An 18,107-nucleotide genomic window follows, 5' to 3' on the forward strand; every position below is an offset into this window, starting at 1 on the left:
TGGTGGGTGGTTGTGATGTATTTCTTTCGGAATGGATCCTGCAGACTCTTCTCCCTCCCAGTCTCTGGTGCCTCCAGACGGCACAGCACTGGAAGGAGGAGGACACCAGGAGTGTTTCTTGTTTGCTTACAGAGGGTGTGCAGCAACAGCAGTAACCTGGGGCCAGCTTTGGGAGTACCAAGGATATTTCAGGGTTTTAAGCCAAGGGATGACACAGTGGGCTTACATTTAGAAAAAATGCTTCTGGTGGAAAGGACAGGGAGAGACTGAATAAGTTTGGGGTAAGTGGCAAAAATCAGAGAAAGAAAAGCTTCCAGGAGGTCTGAGCCCAGGAAAGTGACCGTAAGGATCCGAGCTGAGGAAGTCATCCTGGAGGTGGAGGCATCAGGCCCAGCTGGAAAGATTGTGAGGGCGAAGAACCTGCAGGACCCATTGTGAAAGAAAAGAAACAAGCTCAGTTTTGAGTATTTTGCATTCTTCACTTGGGGGGAAAACAGAGCTGTAAAAATTGCAGGCAGGTGTGCATCATGTCTTGGTAATTTCCAAAGGATTGCTTTTAATATGATAGGCACATAAAAGATTTTAAAAGCAACTGCTTTACATATACATTATCGACTGCTCCAGGAGCCTTATGGCACCAAGGGAGAGCTTTGCCATTAACCGCAGCTCCATGGCAGCAGGTAGCTGAGGGAACGTGAGGACATCAGAACTGGGGTTCACAGGAGGTAAAACCTGCAGCTGCTTGTAGGAGGCCTCAGGCTTCCTGCACCCGCCTCTGTTATCCTCTGGATTGGGGCAGCCAGCACAGCAAAGAGCTGGCCCCCGGAGCCCACAGCCTGCAGGGAGACAGACAGGAAAAGAGATGATGAGACGCCCTCTCATCATAGCAGGCACTATTTTACCACGGCATGGCAGGAAAAGCACCTAGATTTGCTGGGGCATCTGTTGAAATGAGGTAGAGAAGTTTCCTTCTTCACAATCTCCTGAATTCTTTCCAGGGAAAGTGACGAAGCGGTGACGTTGTTGTTGCTCAGAAGTTTCTTGACGGCCTGCTTGGGGCAGAATGTGGGGATCTGAAGGGTACAGGTGTGAGCACAATTCTTCATGGATTGTTGTGTGAGATGATGAGAAAGGAACTCACCCATCTTTCTGGAGGGAGGAGGAGACATGGGGGCAGGGGGAGCCAGAGGTGGCAGAAGGTGACATACACCCCAGAGTCACCCCTTCTATCACGCCCAATATCTGTGAGGCTGCTGAATTTCCAGCCTGCTTGGGCATGAGTGGGTCTGCGGAGAAACTGGTGGGAGCTCCAGCCTTTGGGTATAGCTGGGGGCATGAATGTCTCACCGTGCCCGTGAGCGTGAATGCAGAGAGGCAGCCAGGAATAGAGGGGTTTGAACAATGTCTCCCAAATTCAGAGAGGCAGAAAGACCCTGGCTGACACCTGAGTTTCTCGTGTTACTTTACGAGGTGTAGATGATATGATGATGCAAGAATCCAAAACTTCTCCAGACAAATCCGTAGGAGTAGTAAGAGATCACTGGTTAGATTTTTCATTCATTGAAATTCCATTTCATTCTTATTTGAATCTATCCATTTTATTGCAGGCAAGTCTTTGATTCCATTGTATTTTTGAAATATTTGCTGTACATATTGTGCATGACAGCCCACATATCTGAAGTCTGACTTTGTTCTTTTCTCCTTGCTTCCTGTTTTGGCTGAGTTTTGCTCTGTCTGGCTGGCTAGTTTATTTCTACAATTGTGTGATTTTTAGTTATGAACTCATATGGATTTGATATCTATGGAAGGTCTCTGGGGAAGCAAGCTTTTTCAGGACATGAAAGGGCTTCAAATATTTGGGGAGAATTTTCTGTTTGTGCCAAATCCAGGGCTGAGAAAGACACTTTTCATGGCTTTCTGCTTCTGTCGGACCGTTCCTCCTTTCCCACTCATCTTTTCCTTCTCTCTAGCCCTTCCCGACTCCTGGCTTCGTGGGGGCTAATTTCCAGTCCAGCTATGAATGACTGGGAAAGAAATATTAACATTTCCACGGTTGATTTTAGATGTATTAGCTTATTCTTGCTTAATGTTGGTGATTGCTTTATATATTTTTAAGCTAAATTATTATGAGCATACAAATTGATCATTTTTCATCTCCCTGGTAAAATACTTACTCTTTTCATCTTTTCACTTTTAAAAAACTTAAAAGCAGTATTTTAAATTCAGAAATAATTTTATGTATTTATGAGGCTCAATGGGATGTTCTGATATGTGCGTACATTGGAGAAAGGTTAACTCCAACTAATTAACGTGCCCATCACCTTACCTGCTCATAATTTCATCACTTTTCATCCAGCTAGGTGGCGTAGGCTACCGCAAGTTGATTTAATCCTAGCTCCTCTGGGGAAATGAAGAACATGAGAGCCATTATCCTGAAGACTCTGCTAGGTCCGAGCCCTTGCTCTTGCCTCCAGGACCCACTAGCGTTCCTTTCCCTAGCAAAAGGCAGAGGCCTCTGTGGGCTCACGACCCACGCAGCTGCATCTGTGAGTTGCATGTTTACAAACGGCCTGTCTCCTGGAAATAAATCTTTGCACTTTTCTCGGGAAATATAGTCTATAAATCACTGTGACATTTAAGATGAGGATCGCCTCCTCCCGCTCCTCTGCCTCTAAGTATAGGCCCCCCACGCTTGCTGCAGAGCCTGGGAGGTGGCCAGCCCAACTCTGTCTGGCTGGGGTAGGGACAGTCACTTAGAGATGAAATCACTGACATCTTCAAATGTCAGCTTTGTCACCACCACAATGACCTTGCATCGCAATGAGCAGAAAGATGACTTTGTGAAACGTTAAGCAGGTGGGTTGCCTCTGCTTCGTATTCGTCCTGGTCTTAGAATGCCGCTGTTGTCATTTTGGCATTCGCTTTTTAATGCTGTGATGATTAATTTTATGTGTCAACTTGGCTGGGCTAGGGTGCCCAGCTGGTTGGTCAAACACAAGTCTAGATGCTGCTGTAAAGGCAATTTTCAGATGTGATTAGCATTTAAAACAGTAGTCTTTAAATGAAGCACATTACTCTCTGTCATATGGGTGGGCCTCATCCAATCAGTTGAATTCTTTAAGAGAAAAAAACTGAAGTGCCTTAGAAGGAAAGAGTTCTACCTTCAGACTGTCTTTGAACTTAAGACTGTAGCATCGGCTCCTGCTGGAATTTCCAGCCTGCTGGCCAGCTCTGCATATTCACACTTGCCAGCCTCCACAATCGTGTGAGCCAATTCCTTAACTTCTCTTTCTCTGTGTATCCCTTTGGTGCCGCCTCTCTGGGGAGCCCTGACTAATACACATGCAGATGATACGATGCCCGGCATTCTGAATACATGCACTAAATCCACCACGTTCCCACATTTATAGATTTGGATTAACACACTAACTTACTCACGTTTGCAAGTATAAATAAAAAAAAATTGCTGGTGCCAATTTCAAAGTTTTGCCATGAGGTAGCTTGAAGGAATGACATTTTATGTAATTCGCTCAAGGCCGTAGGACATGCGATCAGGATGTAATGCAAAGCAACTCTTATTGGGCCCTCTGCTGTGATGCCCCTCACATCTACCACCTCAATGGATTAGTGCTCTCCCTGCAGACACCCCTAACCCCAGCGCTCTCCCTGCAGACACCCCTAACCCCGAGATCTCCCTGCAGACACCCCTAACCCTGAGATCTCCCTGCAGACACCCCTAACCCCAGAGATCTCCCTGCAGACACCCCTAACCCCAGAGATCTCCCTGCAGACACCCCTAACCCCAGAGATCTCCCTGCAGACACCCCTAACCCTGAGATCTCCCTGCAGACACCCCTAACCCTGAGATCTCCCTGCAGACACCCCTAACCCTGAGATCTCCCTGCAGACACCCCTAACCCCGAGATCTCCCTGCAGACACCCCTAGCCCCAGCGCACTCCCTGCAGACACCCCTAACCCCGAGATCTCCCTGCAGACACCCCTAGCCCCAGCGCTCTCCCTGCAGACACCCCTAACCCCGAGATCTCCCTGCAGACACCCCTAGCCCCAGCGCTCTCCCTGCAGACACCCCTAGCCCCAGCTCCTACCTATTGTCTCTTTAATGTGCTCATCACACTCCAGCATGTCATGTATTTACTGGCTAAATTGCCTTTTTTAATGTGTTTTCTTGAGATAAATGTCAGCTCACAGAACCTAGCACCTGGCACATAGTAGATGCTTAATTCCATATCTGTTGGAATTGATGCAAATAAATGAATTATTGTCAAGAGGGAGGGAGGGGGAGAGAGAGAGAGAGAGAGAGAGAGGCAGAGCTGTAGCTCAGGGAGTCAAAGTGTAACAGAATGAATGAATGAGTCTGGGGCTCCGTCAGACCAACTTCAAGTCCCAGCTCAGTCACATGTAAGGTCATTTAGCCTCTCTGCATCTTGTTTTTCACATCTGGAGTGAGTAGTATGACTTGGAGTTCAGTACTCACCCAGATAATGAAGAAAAGCACAGAGCACAAGCCCGGTGCATAGTCCACACTCAGTGTGAAGGGCATGTTTTATTTTTGTGGGATCCCATAGCACTCTGCTGGCACCCTGTTGAAAGCATCTTCCCCACCTTGGAGTCATTTGTCTTATAGGCACTTTTGTATTTTGTTAATATTTACAAGTGTATATTAAGCCTCTCTTTTTCCCGATCAAGCCTGCTATGGTGCACTGCAGGCTGGTGCATACAGAGTGCTCTGTGGATGCTTGCTGAGTGCCTGTGTAAGAGGATGGACAGATGGGTCTAGTGGGTTGCACGGCCTGGCTTTCTCCATCCATTTATTTAGACGTGCATTGCCCTGTGTGGCAATACTCTGATAGTAGATCTTAGGCAAAACTCAATTTACAGAGGACCCAAGGGTCAAAATCCAAGTCACAGTTGTACTCTGGCACCAGTGATAAGCGACTTAGACAGAGCAGCCTACGACCCTTTACACAATTTTCAAAGTCATCATTCAGTTTAGTCCCCACGAGCTAGATCTGATCATTGTCTCCAGGTGGCGAAGCAGTGATCGACGGCTATTTGGCAGTGAATGAGAGTCCCAGGTGAGCTTGAGTGTGGCTGTGAGAGGAGCTGTGGCTCTGGGTGGCATGTTCCCCTGCACCTTGGACTTCATGCTCGAGGGGCACAGGTGTGAATGAAGGAAGGCGGACTTTCCTCTCTAGCCCAGAGCTAAGGATGACTCCACTATAGGGAAACTGCTGGGAGGGTGCTTGGTCTGAAGGTTTGTGTCCCTTGAAATTCGCATGTTGAAACTATAACCCCAAAGTGATATATGAGGTGGTGGGAGGGTTGGGAGGTGATTAAGTCATAAGGGTGCAGCCCTCATGAATGGGTTTGGCTCCCTTGTAAAATAGACCCCAGAGAACTCTCTAGCCCTTTTCCCACTATGTGGAGACACAGCAAGAAGACAGCCATCTATCAACCAGGAAGTGGGCCCTCTTCAGACACTGAATCTTCTGGCACATTAATCTTAGACTTCCCAGCTTCCACAACTGTCAGAAATAAATGGTTGTTGTTTAAGCCGCCAGTCTATGGTATTTTGTTATAGCATCCAGAACTGACTAAGACAGAGAGGAACATAAATGGAGCAGGAAAGGGAATTGCTATGAACTGTCTGTGAGTGTCTCCCTGAAGATTCATACGCTGAAGCACTAATTCCCAAGGTGACAGTATTTGGAGGAGGGGTCTTTGGGAGATAATCAGATTTAGATGAGGTCTTGAGGGTAGAGTCCCCATGATGGATCCCCATAGTGGGATTAGTTTCCTTCTGAAAGGTGACAAGACCCTTTCTCCCTCCTTCATGTGAGGACACAGCAGGAAGGCAGCTGTCTGTGAGCCAGAAAGGGAGCCCTCACCTGGTCGCCCAGCCTGTTGATGCCTTGGTCTTGGACTTTCCAGCCTCCAGAATGGTGAGAAGTGAATTTCCACTGTTTAAACTCCCCAGCTTGTATTGTCTTATTGTAGCAGCCTCAACTGATTAAGACAGGACTCTAAGGGAGAAGAAGAAAGATGGCCCAGATGAAAGTGAAGGAAGGAAGTAGGGAAAGCAGATCTTCAGAAGAAAGAGGCCGTAATTTTAGACACTGGATGTTAACCTCAGAAGGGGAAACCCTGGAGCTGTGAAGCCACAGAGGCACTCTGACCCACTCTTTCTTTCTAATAATACTGGAAAATCATCTCACTTAAACTAGCAATAAAAGCTTGTGATTAAATGCAAAGTTACTATTAAAAAAAGGAACAATTAGCATAATAATATCCCTACAGATGCTAAGGCACAACAGAAAGATACGGTCACAATAAACCAAAGACTTTAATCTTTCAAAAACAATATACTGTTCTTTGACAAATAACAGAATTTGTGAAAGAATAGCATATATCAGAATTAAAATAACACATAAATAAGATGACTGGATAAGTAGATGACAAATAGAGCTCACAGAATTTAGTAAATGATTAGAAATAAAAGAAACATCATTTTAGAACAAGAGAGATGAAATCAGAGGAAATACACAAATAAATAACCGTCACATATAATATGAACAGATGCATATAAAATGTAAAAAAGGAAGTATTTTAAAAGAAGGAAAATTAAGAAAGACATTAAAATATTGGAAGGTAATAATATAGAAGACTAGAAGATTCAACATATGTATCATTGGAGATGCTGAAGCAGAAGCCAAAATACAGGACAGAATGAATACTAAAGCCAATACTTATGAAAAAAACTTCCTTAAATGAAAAAAAAAAAAAAAAAGACTTAAATATTGGGAAAGAACATACCCCGTTTGGGAAAGTCCACCTGAATGGTCAATACAAAAGCATATTCTAGTAAATTATTGGGCTTTAGATTGAAATCCAATTATTTGGGCATTCATGCAAAAAGATCCAGAATCTTACAGAGGAAAGAATATCAGACTGCATCAGACTTTTTGACAGCAAGTCTTTATACCAGAAAAAAAAAAAATGGAGAAAAAGATTGAAGATACTCAAGGAAAGACAATGTGAGCCAACCAGCCAGACTGACTTTCAGGCAAACATCCATATAAAAACTCAGAGAATATTATTACTATGAAGCCCTCCTGAAATGCCTAATACCCCACATTAACTATGTATACTTCCACCACCACTTTGCCCTCATTTTTGTTATGTGAAGCTGTTTCTTAGTTAATGTGGGGTACCAGCACCCAGAGATGCTAGTTAGCATGGTGTCCTTGCACCCAGAGATACTAGTTAGCATGGTGTACTAGGACCCAGAGAACTACTTAGCATGGTGTACTAGCACCCAGAAAACTACTTAGCATGGTGTAACAGCACCCAGAGAACTAGTACTAAATGATGACTTTGAGGAAAGCAGTGCAGTATACAATGGCTATATGCTTTAACAATGTAATACCCGAAAAATTATCAAAACTGGGGGTGAAAGGAAGAGGGGAATATGTAAAAAGTGGAGTAATCTGACTGATTGTAAGTACTAACTGAGAAAGAGGGCAGGTCATGAGGTCAGAAGATTGAGGCCATCTTGGCTAATATGGTGAAACCCCGTCTCCACTGAAAATACAAAAATTAGCCAGGCGTGGTGGCAGGTGCCTGTAGTCCCAGCTACTCGGGAGGCTGAGGCAGGAGAATGGCATGAATCCAGAAGGCGGAGTTTGCAGTGAGCCGAGATTGCACTACTGCACTTCAGTCTGGGTGACAGAGCGAGACTCCATCTCAAAAAAAAAAAAAAAAAGAAGTAACTTCAAATTAGTTCTTTTGGGAGAAGGAGACTAGAAAGACAGCAGGGAACCAGGAGCCATTCTTTAAGAAAAGAGAGGATGATGAAAATACACAGTTACTAGAGTAAAGATGTCCATTAGAACAAAAATTCATGCCCTTCTAGATACTGAAAGACATGTGAGAAAAAAAGCAAGTTGAGTGTTGTATGCAGTGAGTGAATATCTGTGCGTGTGTGTGACATGCCATGTATATGCATGTGTCATATGACTGTGGCAGACTGAAGGCAAAGACATTGATTACAGTGATAAATAATACACAAAATGGGCTTAAAATAAATGGAAGAAATATTATTTTCAGATTGATGAACAAAGTGAAATCCAACTCTATGCTATATACATGAGACCTGCCTAAAATAAAGAAATTCAGAAAACAAAGTACAAATTAAGATATCTGGGAAAAATGCAAACAAAAAGAAAGCAGGTGTAACAACCATGCTCTCTAATAAAGTAGATGTTAGAGCACATGGCATTGAAAGAGATTTAAAAGGAGGCATTTTCATCACACTAAAGCCACAATTCACCATGAAGGCATCACAGTTATTAATATACATGTGCCCAATAATACAGTCACTTTCAAAGAGTAAAAAGTGCAGGAGATACAATGAGAAATGGATAAAAATACACTCAGGACAGGAGAAATCGCCACACCACTCTCTATCCAAGACAAACCGTTAGTAAGAAGATAGAAGACTTCAATGACATGACCAATGAGGCAGATCCTACAGAAATATATTGAACTCTGAACTCTGATAATTGAGAATACATCTTCTTTTTAAAAGCACATGAACTATCTCCCAAATTGACCATATCTTATGCTACAAAGAGAATCTCATTAAATCCAAAGCATAGAAATAATACAATCAGCCTTCTCCTACCACAAGCAATAGAACTAGAAGCTAATTATAGCATTAACAAAACAAAAAGATTTGCCCACTAAACATGTTATTAAATGACTCTTTGAACAATAAAACAAAATAAAGAATAAAAAACAAAATAAAGAATGAAATGACAGAATTTCATAAAATAGAATTTATAGAATATGGCTAAAGCAGTTATAAAAGAATAATTTTAGACAAATAAAATTAGTATTATTAAAAATGCAAAAAGGAAAATAAATGAACTAACATCCAACACAAAAAGCTAGAAAAGAAACAACACAGTAAACACAAAGAAAGCAGCAAAAAGAAGTAACAAAAGTACTAATGAGTTCAAATGAGTTGGTACCAATGCAATAAAACCAGCAAGTACATCCAAAATCTGTTTGTAGACAAACTGTGAGGCCATCTAAAAAAATTCTGGTGAGGTTTGGGAGAAAGAGGGCACAAATACAAAAAACTTAGAAATGACAAATGCATCAAATCCAGAAGAATTTACTTTTTTTAATCAAAAGATTACTTTGTAGAATTGTAGGTAAATAAAGTAAAACACCAAGATAGGATAATTTCTAGAACACTGCAAAGTACCAGAACTGACCCCATTAAAGCGAGAATCTAAACAGGCCAGTTACCATTAAAGAAACAGAGGAGGTAGTTACAGAGTACTAACTCCTTTCAAACCCCATTATCACAGAGGAAACATACCAAGTTTTAATTAGATCAATTAATAGCAATGATACTTAAATAATTCCAGAGTATAGGGAAAAATGGAGAACATCGAAATTCGTTTTATGAAGCAAGTAAAACCTCTATAATATGACAGAACTTTTACTATAAAACAAAAGTGCTAACCAGCTTCGCTTATGAGCATAGATGCACAAAGGTCTTAGCTAAAATGTAATTAAACAGAAGCAAACAGCAGGTAACAAAATAATGCATCAAGACCAAGTGGTGGTTTTACCAGGAACAGGAAGAGGGTTCAATACGAGAAAACATATTAATATAATCCATCAAATGAATATAGCTAAGCAGAAATGTCATCTGGTCACTTCAAAAATAGAAGAGGCATTTGACATAATCAAGCATATTCATGTTAAAAACACTTGATAAAAATAGCAATTGATGTATCCAGAAGTTAGCATACTACTCAATGGCAAACAAAAATGTCCTCTGGCTAAAGACAGGAGGAAAACAAGAATGCCTGAGTCTCTTCTGCCATCTAGGATTGTATTGAAAATATCAGACAGTGCAATTAGCCAGGAGAAAGGAATCAGAGGAATAGGTACTGGAAAAGCAGAGGAAAAAATAAAACCACCTCTTGTTTGCAGATGAGAAAATTATATATCTTGAAAATCCCCCCAAAATCAAAGGGAAACTATTACCACCCCCAGAAAAGAGAGAGAGAGCGAATTGCTAAAAATGGCATATTATAAAATCAAGATTTGCAAGTCAGTAAGAACTTATGCTTCCAGAAAGATGGATGATTTTCCCTATTCCTTCTACTGATTTCGACTACCTGCTGTGGACATTACACACAGAACAAACCTAGGAAGGCTCTCAAGGTGCAGAGGGGAAACCAGACTGACCTCGGCACCCAAGAAACAGCTTGGTGGTGAGTTTCCTGGGTTTTCTTTTGCCTTCATAGTTCCTAGATTTGAAACTGAGGAAGCAAGCAATCTGGAAATGTCAGTGGATGCACACAAATAAACAACCTCAAAAGCCCGTTCGCTCTAGCCAAAGGACAAGGAAAGGGGCAGTCCATCAAGACAGCATGCTTTTAAAAGATAACCACTGCACTCCAGCAATACCACAGAAGAATCTGGCCGTACCCCAGGTACATCAGAAAAGACAACCTTTACCTAGCAGTAAAGAGGCCTCCCTTACACTGGGAGCCCTCGTGAAGAGCAGGGACTTTCACCCCCATCTAGCAGTGATGGAGCCCCACCCACCACAGTGCCAGCAGAGATCGTGTGGGAGCTAGGATCCTCATCCCTGCCCAGCAGTAACAAGGAACCCTCCTCACTGTGGGCATCAAGGGTGAGTGAGTGCGAAACCCGGGTGTCACTTGGAAGGGAAGAGTGGTGTCTCCACCCTTCCCATTCCTTGCCAGAGTGATGTCCCTGGGACAAAGAAAATAATTTATCACCAGCAAATCTACCCTACAGCTAAAACAGGGGGCTTAAGTAAGTCCCAGAATCTCATGACATAATACAAAAATGTCCAGGATTCAGTAGAAAATCACTTATTCTACTAAAAACGGAGGGGATCGCACAGTGGATGAAAAGACAACCACTGCATGGCATACAAATTGACAAAGATGTTGGAATTATTTGACAACGGTTTTAAAACAGCAGTGACGAAAATGCTTCAATAAACAATTATGAACACACTTAAATGAATGAAAACAAAGAAAGCCTCAGCAAAGAAATAGAAAACCTCAGCAAGGCAACAGAGTTATAAAGAAAAAAAAATGAATAGATATTTTATTATTGAGTAGACATTTTATTATTTATTTATTTATTTATTTATTTATTTGAGATGGCGTCTCCCTCTGTTGCCCAGGCTGGAGTACAGTGGTGTGATCTTGGCTCACCGCAACCTCTACCTCCCAGGTTCAAGCGATTCTCCTGCCTCAGCCTCCCGAGTAGCTGGGACTACAGGCACCTGCCACCAAGCCCGGCTAATTTTTGTGATTTTAGTAGAGACAGGGTTTCACCATGTTGGCCAGGCTGGTCTCAAACTCCTGACCTCAAGTGATCCACCTGCCTCAGCCTCCCAAAATGCTGGGTTTATGAGCATCAGCCACCACACCCACCCTCGAATAGACATTTTAGAACTGAAAAATATAATTGAAATTTTAAAAGTACAGTGAATGAGCTCAATAGCAGAATGAAATGGACACAGGAAAGAATTGTGAAATGGAAAATGGAACAATGGAAATCACCCAATCCAACCAACGTGGAGAAAGTAGAAGAAGAAGAATAAAACAACAACAACAACAACAACAAAAAAAAGTGAACAGAGCCTCAGGGACTTCTGGAATTATAACAAAAGTCTAAATTTGGTGTCATTTTGTCCCTGCAGAAGAGGAGAAAGGGGGAGAGGCTGAAAAGTACATGAAGAAATAATGGCTGAAAATGACCCAAATTGTTAAGACACATAAACCTACCTGCAGATTCAAGAAGCTGCAAGATGCTCAAACAGGATAAGGCTAAAGAAATCTATGCCAACATGCATCGTGATTAAACTTCTGAACGGCAAAAAAACAAAGAAAAAAATTTTGAAAACAGCCAGGGGAAAAGAATACCCAACCTAGAAGGGAAAAACAATTAGAATGACAGTGGATTTGTCATCAGGAACCGTGGAAGCCGGGAGGAAGTGACACAATATTTTTCAGCGACTAAGAGCAAAGAACTGTCATCCCAAAATTCTATACCCATAAAAATATCTTTCAAGAAGGAGGGAGAAATGAAGACATTCTCCGATGAAGGAAAACCGAGAGAGTTTATCAGCAGCAGACCTATCCTAACAAAATAGCTAAAAAGAGTTCTCCAAACAGAAAGGAAATGATAAAAGAGAACCTTACAACATCAAGAAGAAAAAATGATGAGCGAAGTAAACAAAAATATGAATAAATATAGTAGGCGTTCTTTTTCCTCTTGAGTCTTATAAATTACATTTGATGGTTGAAGCAAAAATTATGACATCATTTGATACGGTCCTAAATATATGCAGAGGATATATTTATGACAGTTATTGAAAGTAATGGCAAAAATTGCAATTATTTTGCACCAACCTAACGTAAACTGGGGAAATGAAGGGTCTTAAAGATAGGCATGATTTCTTTATTTCACTCCACCTAATACAAGGATAACACCAATAGTCTGTGATATTGTGTAAATATAATACCTACATCAACCACTAAAAATGCTGTACAGAGAGGCGCATTTTAAACACTACAGATACATCAAAATGGAATTGTAAAAATCTTCAAGTAACCCATAGGAAGGTAAAAAAATGTAAATGAACCCAGAAAGAGAGAGAAAACAAGAGAGAAAAAAAGAAAGAAAGAATTAAATTGGCAAAGTTAAGCCTTAAACGATTAATAATTATATTAATGTGTAAATAATCTGAATACCCTAAAATACGGAAAGTGATAGGGTGGATTAAAAAGCACGACCCAATTATATGTTGTCTACAAGAAACTCACTTCAAATGCTATAATATAGGCAGGTTGAATATGGGCAGTTTACAAAATAGAATGTATCCTTCACCATAAAACAAATCTCAACCATTTTAAAAAGAATTAAAGTCATAGACTTGTTCTTTGATCACAGTGGAATCAAACTAGATTATGAATAACAACACAATAACAGAAAAGTCTCCAAACACTAGGAAACAAAGCAACATACTTCCGTGAAAGAAGTCTCAGGGGAAATAAAAATACTTCGAACCGAATAAAAATGAAAATATAATTGTTGGGGGAAAACTAAAGCAGTTATAAGATAGAAATTCATAACACTAAATGCATATGTTAACAGAGACAAGAAGTCTCAAAAGGTAACCTCAGCTCCCAGCTCAAGAACTGAAAAATGGAAGAGCAAAAAAAAAACCAAAAAAAACAAAAACACACACACACACACACACACACAGAAAGAACTAATGAAGATGAGAGCAACAATTTTTAAAAAGTGGAATGTAGTAAAGATATCAATTTTACTCAAATTGATATATAGGTTTAATGCAATGCCTATCCATCTCAGCAATGTTTTTTGTAGATATAGACAAGATTATTCTAAAATATATATGGAAAAGCAAAGACTAAAATTGCTAAAACAGTTTTACAAAGGGGAACAAAGTGAGAGGAACAGGTCTATCCAATTTTCTTTTCATTTTAATTGTGATAAAAAAACATATAACATAAAGTGTACCATCTTACCCACTTTCCAGTGTATAGTAGTGCTAACTATATTCCCATTGTTGTACAGCTAATCTCCAGAATTCTTCTTATCTTGCAAAACTGAAACTCTATACCTATTAAACAACAACTCTTGAATCCCCCCTGCCCCCAACCCCTGGCAACCACCATTCTGTTTTCTGTCTATAAATTTGAGTACAGTAGTCCCCCCTTATCTGAAGGACATACATTCCAAGATCCCTGGTAGATGCCTATAACTACAGATAATACCAAACCCTATATATGCTGTTTCTTCGATCTGATAGCTGAGACAGATATGAAGTGACTAGCAGGTGGGTAGCAGATACAGCATGGCTATGCTGGACAAAGGGATGATTCACATCTGGGCTGGGACAACATGAGATTTCATCATGCTACGCAGAATGGCACACATAACTTCTGAGTTGCCTGTTTCTGGAATTTTTCATTTAGTATTTTTGAACTGTGGTTGACTGCTTGTAACTGAAACCATGGAAAGCAAAACAGCAGATAAAAGGGGACTTCTGTACTGTACGGACCTCACGTAAGTGGAATCATGCAATATTTGTCTTTTCGAGGCTGGTTTATTTCACTTAACGTAATGTTCACAAGGTTCATCCACGTGGTAGCGTGTGTCAGAATGTCCATCCTTCTCAAAGGCTGAATCGTATTTCATTGTCTGTGTATCTTATTTTGTTTTTCCGCTCATCCAATGAGGGGCGCTTGGGATGCTTCCACTTTTTAGCTATTGGGAGTAGTCCTGGCGTAAACATGACTGTCAAATATCTGTTTGAGTCCCCCTCTTTCCCAGTGTCTGGAGTATATCCCTGGAAGTGGAATCCCTGGATCATATGGTAATAATTCTATATTTATTTTTTAAGGAACTGCCATACTGTTTTCCATAGCAGCTGCAGCATTTTGCATTCCTACCAACAGTGTGCAATGGTTCCAACTTCTCCACATCCTTGCCAACACTTGTTATTTTCTGCATTTTTGATAATAGTCATACTAATGGGTATGCTTTATTCATCATCGTTAAAGGCTGGGAACAACCCACGTGGCCTTTGTGGGTGGATTATTAAATAACTGTGGTCCATCCGTAACCGTGCCATGGAACACTTACTACTCAGCAATAAAAGAACAAACTACTGATCTATGCAACCATCTGGTAGAGTCTCCAGAGGGTTGTGTAAGTGAAAAACGTCAGTCCCCAAAGGTTACATACTGTACGATTCAATTTCTATAACATTGAATCAACACAGTTACAAAAATGGAGAGAAGGCTCCTAGCTGCCAGTGATTATGGATGTGGCTGTGAGAGGCAACAGGAAGGATCCCTGTAATGATGAAACTAGCCTGTATTTTGCATATATTGTCATCAATATCCTGATTGTTACATTTTACTATATGCTTGTTGCAGTGTACGTAGTGTATACATATTTTTGCTAGATGTTACCATGGAGGGGAACTTGGTAAAGGGCACATGAGGTCACTGTGTATTATTTCCTACAACTTCATGTAAATCTGTACTTATCTCAGAATTAAAAGCCCAACCCAAACAGAAAGGGACAGAATCAATAATTACCATAGATATAAGCCAAAACCTGTTAGAGTATCTATCACTCTGTAACAGATTACCTTCAAACTTACCAAATTACGACAACAAAACATTGGCTAACTCACAGTTTTAAGGGTCAAGAATTTGGCCATGGCAGAGCCAGGCACCCTGGCTCAAGGGAGAGCCCTCACAGGCTCTGGGCAGCCTGGCACTTCAAGGCTTGCTTGGGGCTGTGGGACCCATCGCCAAGTTCAATCACATGGTTATTGGAGCCTCGGGTCCTCACTGCCTGCTGGAGAGTGGTAGACCTGTCCCTCCCCAGGGCACCTTACAGCATGGCAGCTGGCTTCCATTAGAGCAATTGAGGTGAAGAGGCTGATGGAGCACCCAAGACAGAAGGCATCGTCTTTTTGTGACCTTATCTTGGAAGTGATATCCATCAACTTTTTCTACTTTTTATTCATTAAAAGCAAGTCACTGGGTTCCACCTGCATTCAGAAGAGGAGCATTCTCCAAGGAGGCAGGGTTCACTGGAGCCATCTTAGAGGCTTCCCACCAGTGTCCACACACATCCCATGTACACATCCCATGCACACACACATGCCCACACACTCACACACCCTTCACATGGTCACATACACACATGTACACACTCACATTCACACCACACATACCACACCACACATTACATACAGACTCACACCATGCATACAGACATGCACAATACATACACACACACACATGCTCACACACACACACACATACTGACATTCACACCACACATACCACACCCACACACTACACAACATGCATACAGACATGCACAGTACATACACACACGTGCTCACATACACACATGCACATACTGACATTCACACCACACATACCACACCCACACACTACACAACGTGCATACAGGCATGCACAATACATACACATATGCTTACATACACACATGCACATACTCACATTCACACCACACATACCACACCCACACACTACACAACATGCATACAGGCATGCACAATACATACACACACGTGCTCACATACACACATGCACATACTCACATTCACACCACACATACCACACCCACACACTACACAACATGCATACAGGCATGCACAATACGTACACACACGCATATGTTCACATACACACACGCACATACTGACATTCACACTGTACATACCACACCAACACACTACACACAGACTCCCACCATACATACAGGCATGTGCAATACACACACACATGCTCACATACATACATGCACACATACATTCACAGCACACATACCACACCCATGCAACACACACAGACTCACACCAGGCATACATACATGCACAATACACACACACCACAGACACATACACACTCACACCACACATACCCACTCACACTATATGCACAACACACATACATCATAAATGCACCCCCCACACACTCATATGACACTTATACACATGTACACATACACACACCACAGACACATAAACAATATACATATGCACACACACATGCTCACCTACATACACACCACACACATGTACATGTACATACACTCACATCATATACACACTCCCTATACCACACACAGACTCACATCACATGTACACACATACACAACACTCACACACCCCACACAAAACAACACATACACTCAAACTACACATACACACACCACACACACATTTTCCATGAATAAACTTTTTAAAAATTGTCCCCAAATTATATGCGATAAACTGTAAAACTCTTTTAAAGACAGTAAAATAAAGTTGAACAAAGGAAAAAACATGCTATGTTCTTAGATGGGAAGGCTTTGGCCACGCCTCCTTAAGTTATTCCATAGTATTAAAGTATCTCAGTCCGAATACATTTTCCCTGGATCTAAATCACTTGATTATGTATTTCATTAGGAAGAACATAGTGGGAAGAGTAACTACAAATTGCCAGTTAACCCTTGAAAAAGAACAAGGAGAGGGTGCCAGCCACACAAAACATTAAAACACATCTTCTATAGGTACGGCCCCAAATACAACAATCCGACAGGAAAATGAGTAAATGGGCAATACAAATAAGTGAATAATCCAATGAAAAAGAAGTAAAAACAGCCCTCAAACCTCCCCACTTACCATGAAGATAAACGTACAAGGCCATCACCAGACATAACGACCAAATGAATGCAGGAAGTTAGCTGTGTATGCAGTGGATGAGGAAGTCACACAGAGAAATATTTCCATCCAGTGATTTTAGGGAACCCTGATCTGACGGTGCACTCCTAGGGGTTGGTACCAGAAACACAAAATAAGCTGCATGAGTTATCTCAAGCTTTTTTCAGCCATCAGGGTGTTGGTGGAGGTGGTGATGCTATTACTTGGACACCTGTGTGTGTGTGTGTGTGTGTGTGTGTGTGTGTGTGTGTGATGGGGTAAAGTAAATGAGTAGTTGTGTGGGCCATGGGACATAGGATATTTAATATGACCTATAGGAGATTGATGATGTCACAGCAACAAGGATAAGGAAAAAAACTTTCCTCAAAAGCGAGGAGACAAATGACAACTCAGTATGAAGGAACAAGCCTTATCCCCAGGCTGTGATCGCTAAATCCAATTGACCACTGAAAGCAACCAGGGATTCTTGGAGAAATGGTTAGTTCTGGGTCTGCATTAGAAAATGTACAACATGAGACCCAAATATCTTGTACCAGAAAGTAAGGAAGCTGCCGTAGCTCTTGGGGCCATGCCGAAAAGATTCCGAAAACACATGGTCTTGTATGTCTGGTTCTTTCTCTTAGCGTGTTTGCAAGGTTCATCCATGTTGCAGCAGGTGTCAGAGCTGCATTCTTCTTAAAGCATGGATATGCCACATTTTATTTCTCCATCCATCCCTTGATGGACACTCGGGCT

The sequence above is a fragment of the Mandrillus leucophaeus genome, unplaced genomic scaffold (assembly GCF_000951045.1).
Source record: "Mandrillus leucophaeus isolate KB7577 unplaced genomic scaffold, Mleu.le_1.0 Scaffold654, whole genome shotgun sequence".
Taxonomy (NCBI): Eukaryota; Metazoa; Chordata; class Mammalia; order Primates; family Cercopithecidae; genus Mandrillus; species Mandrillus leucophaeus.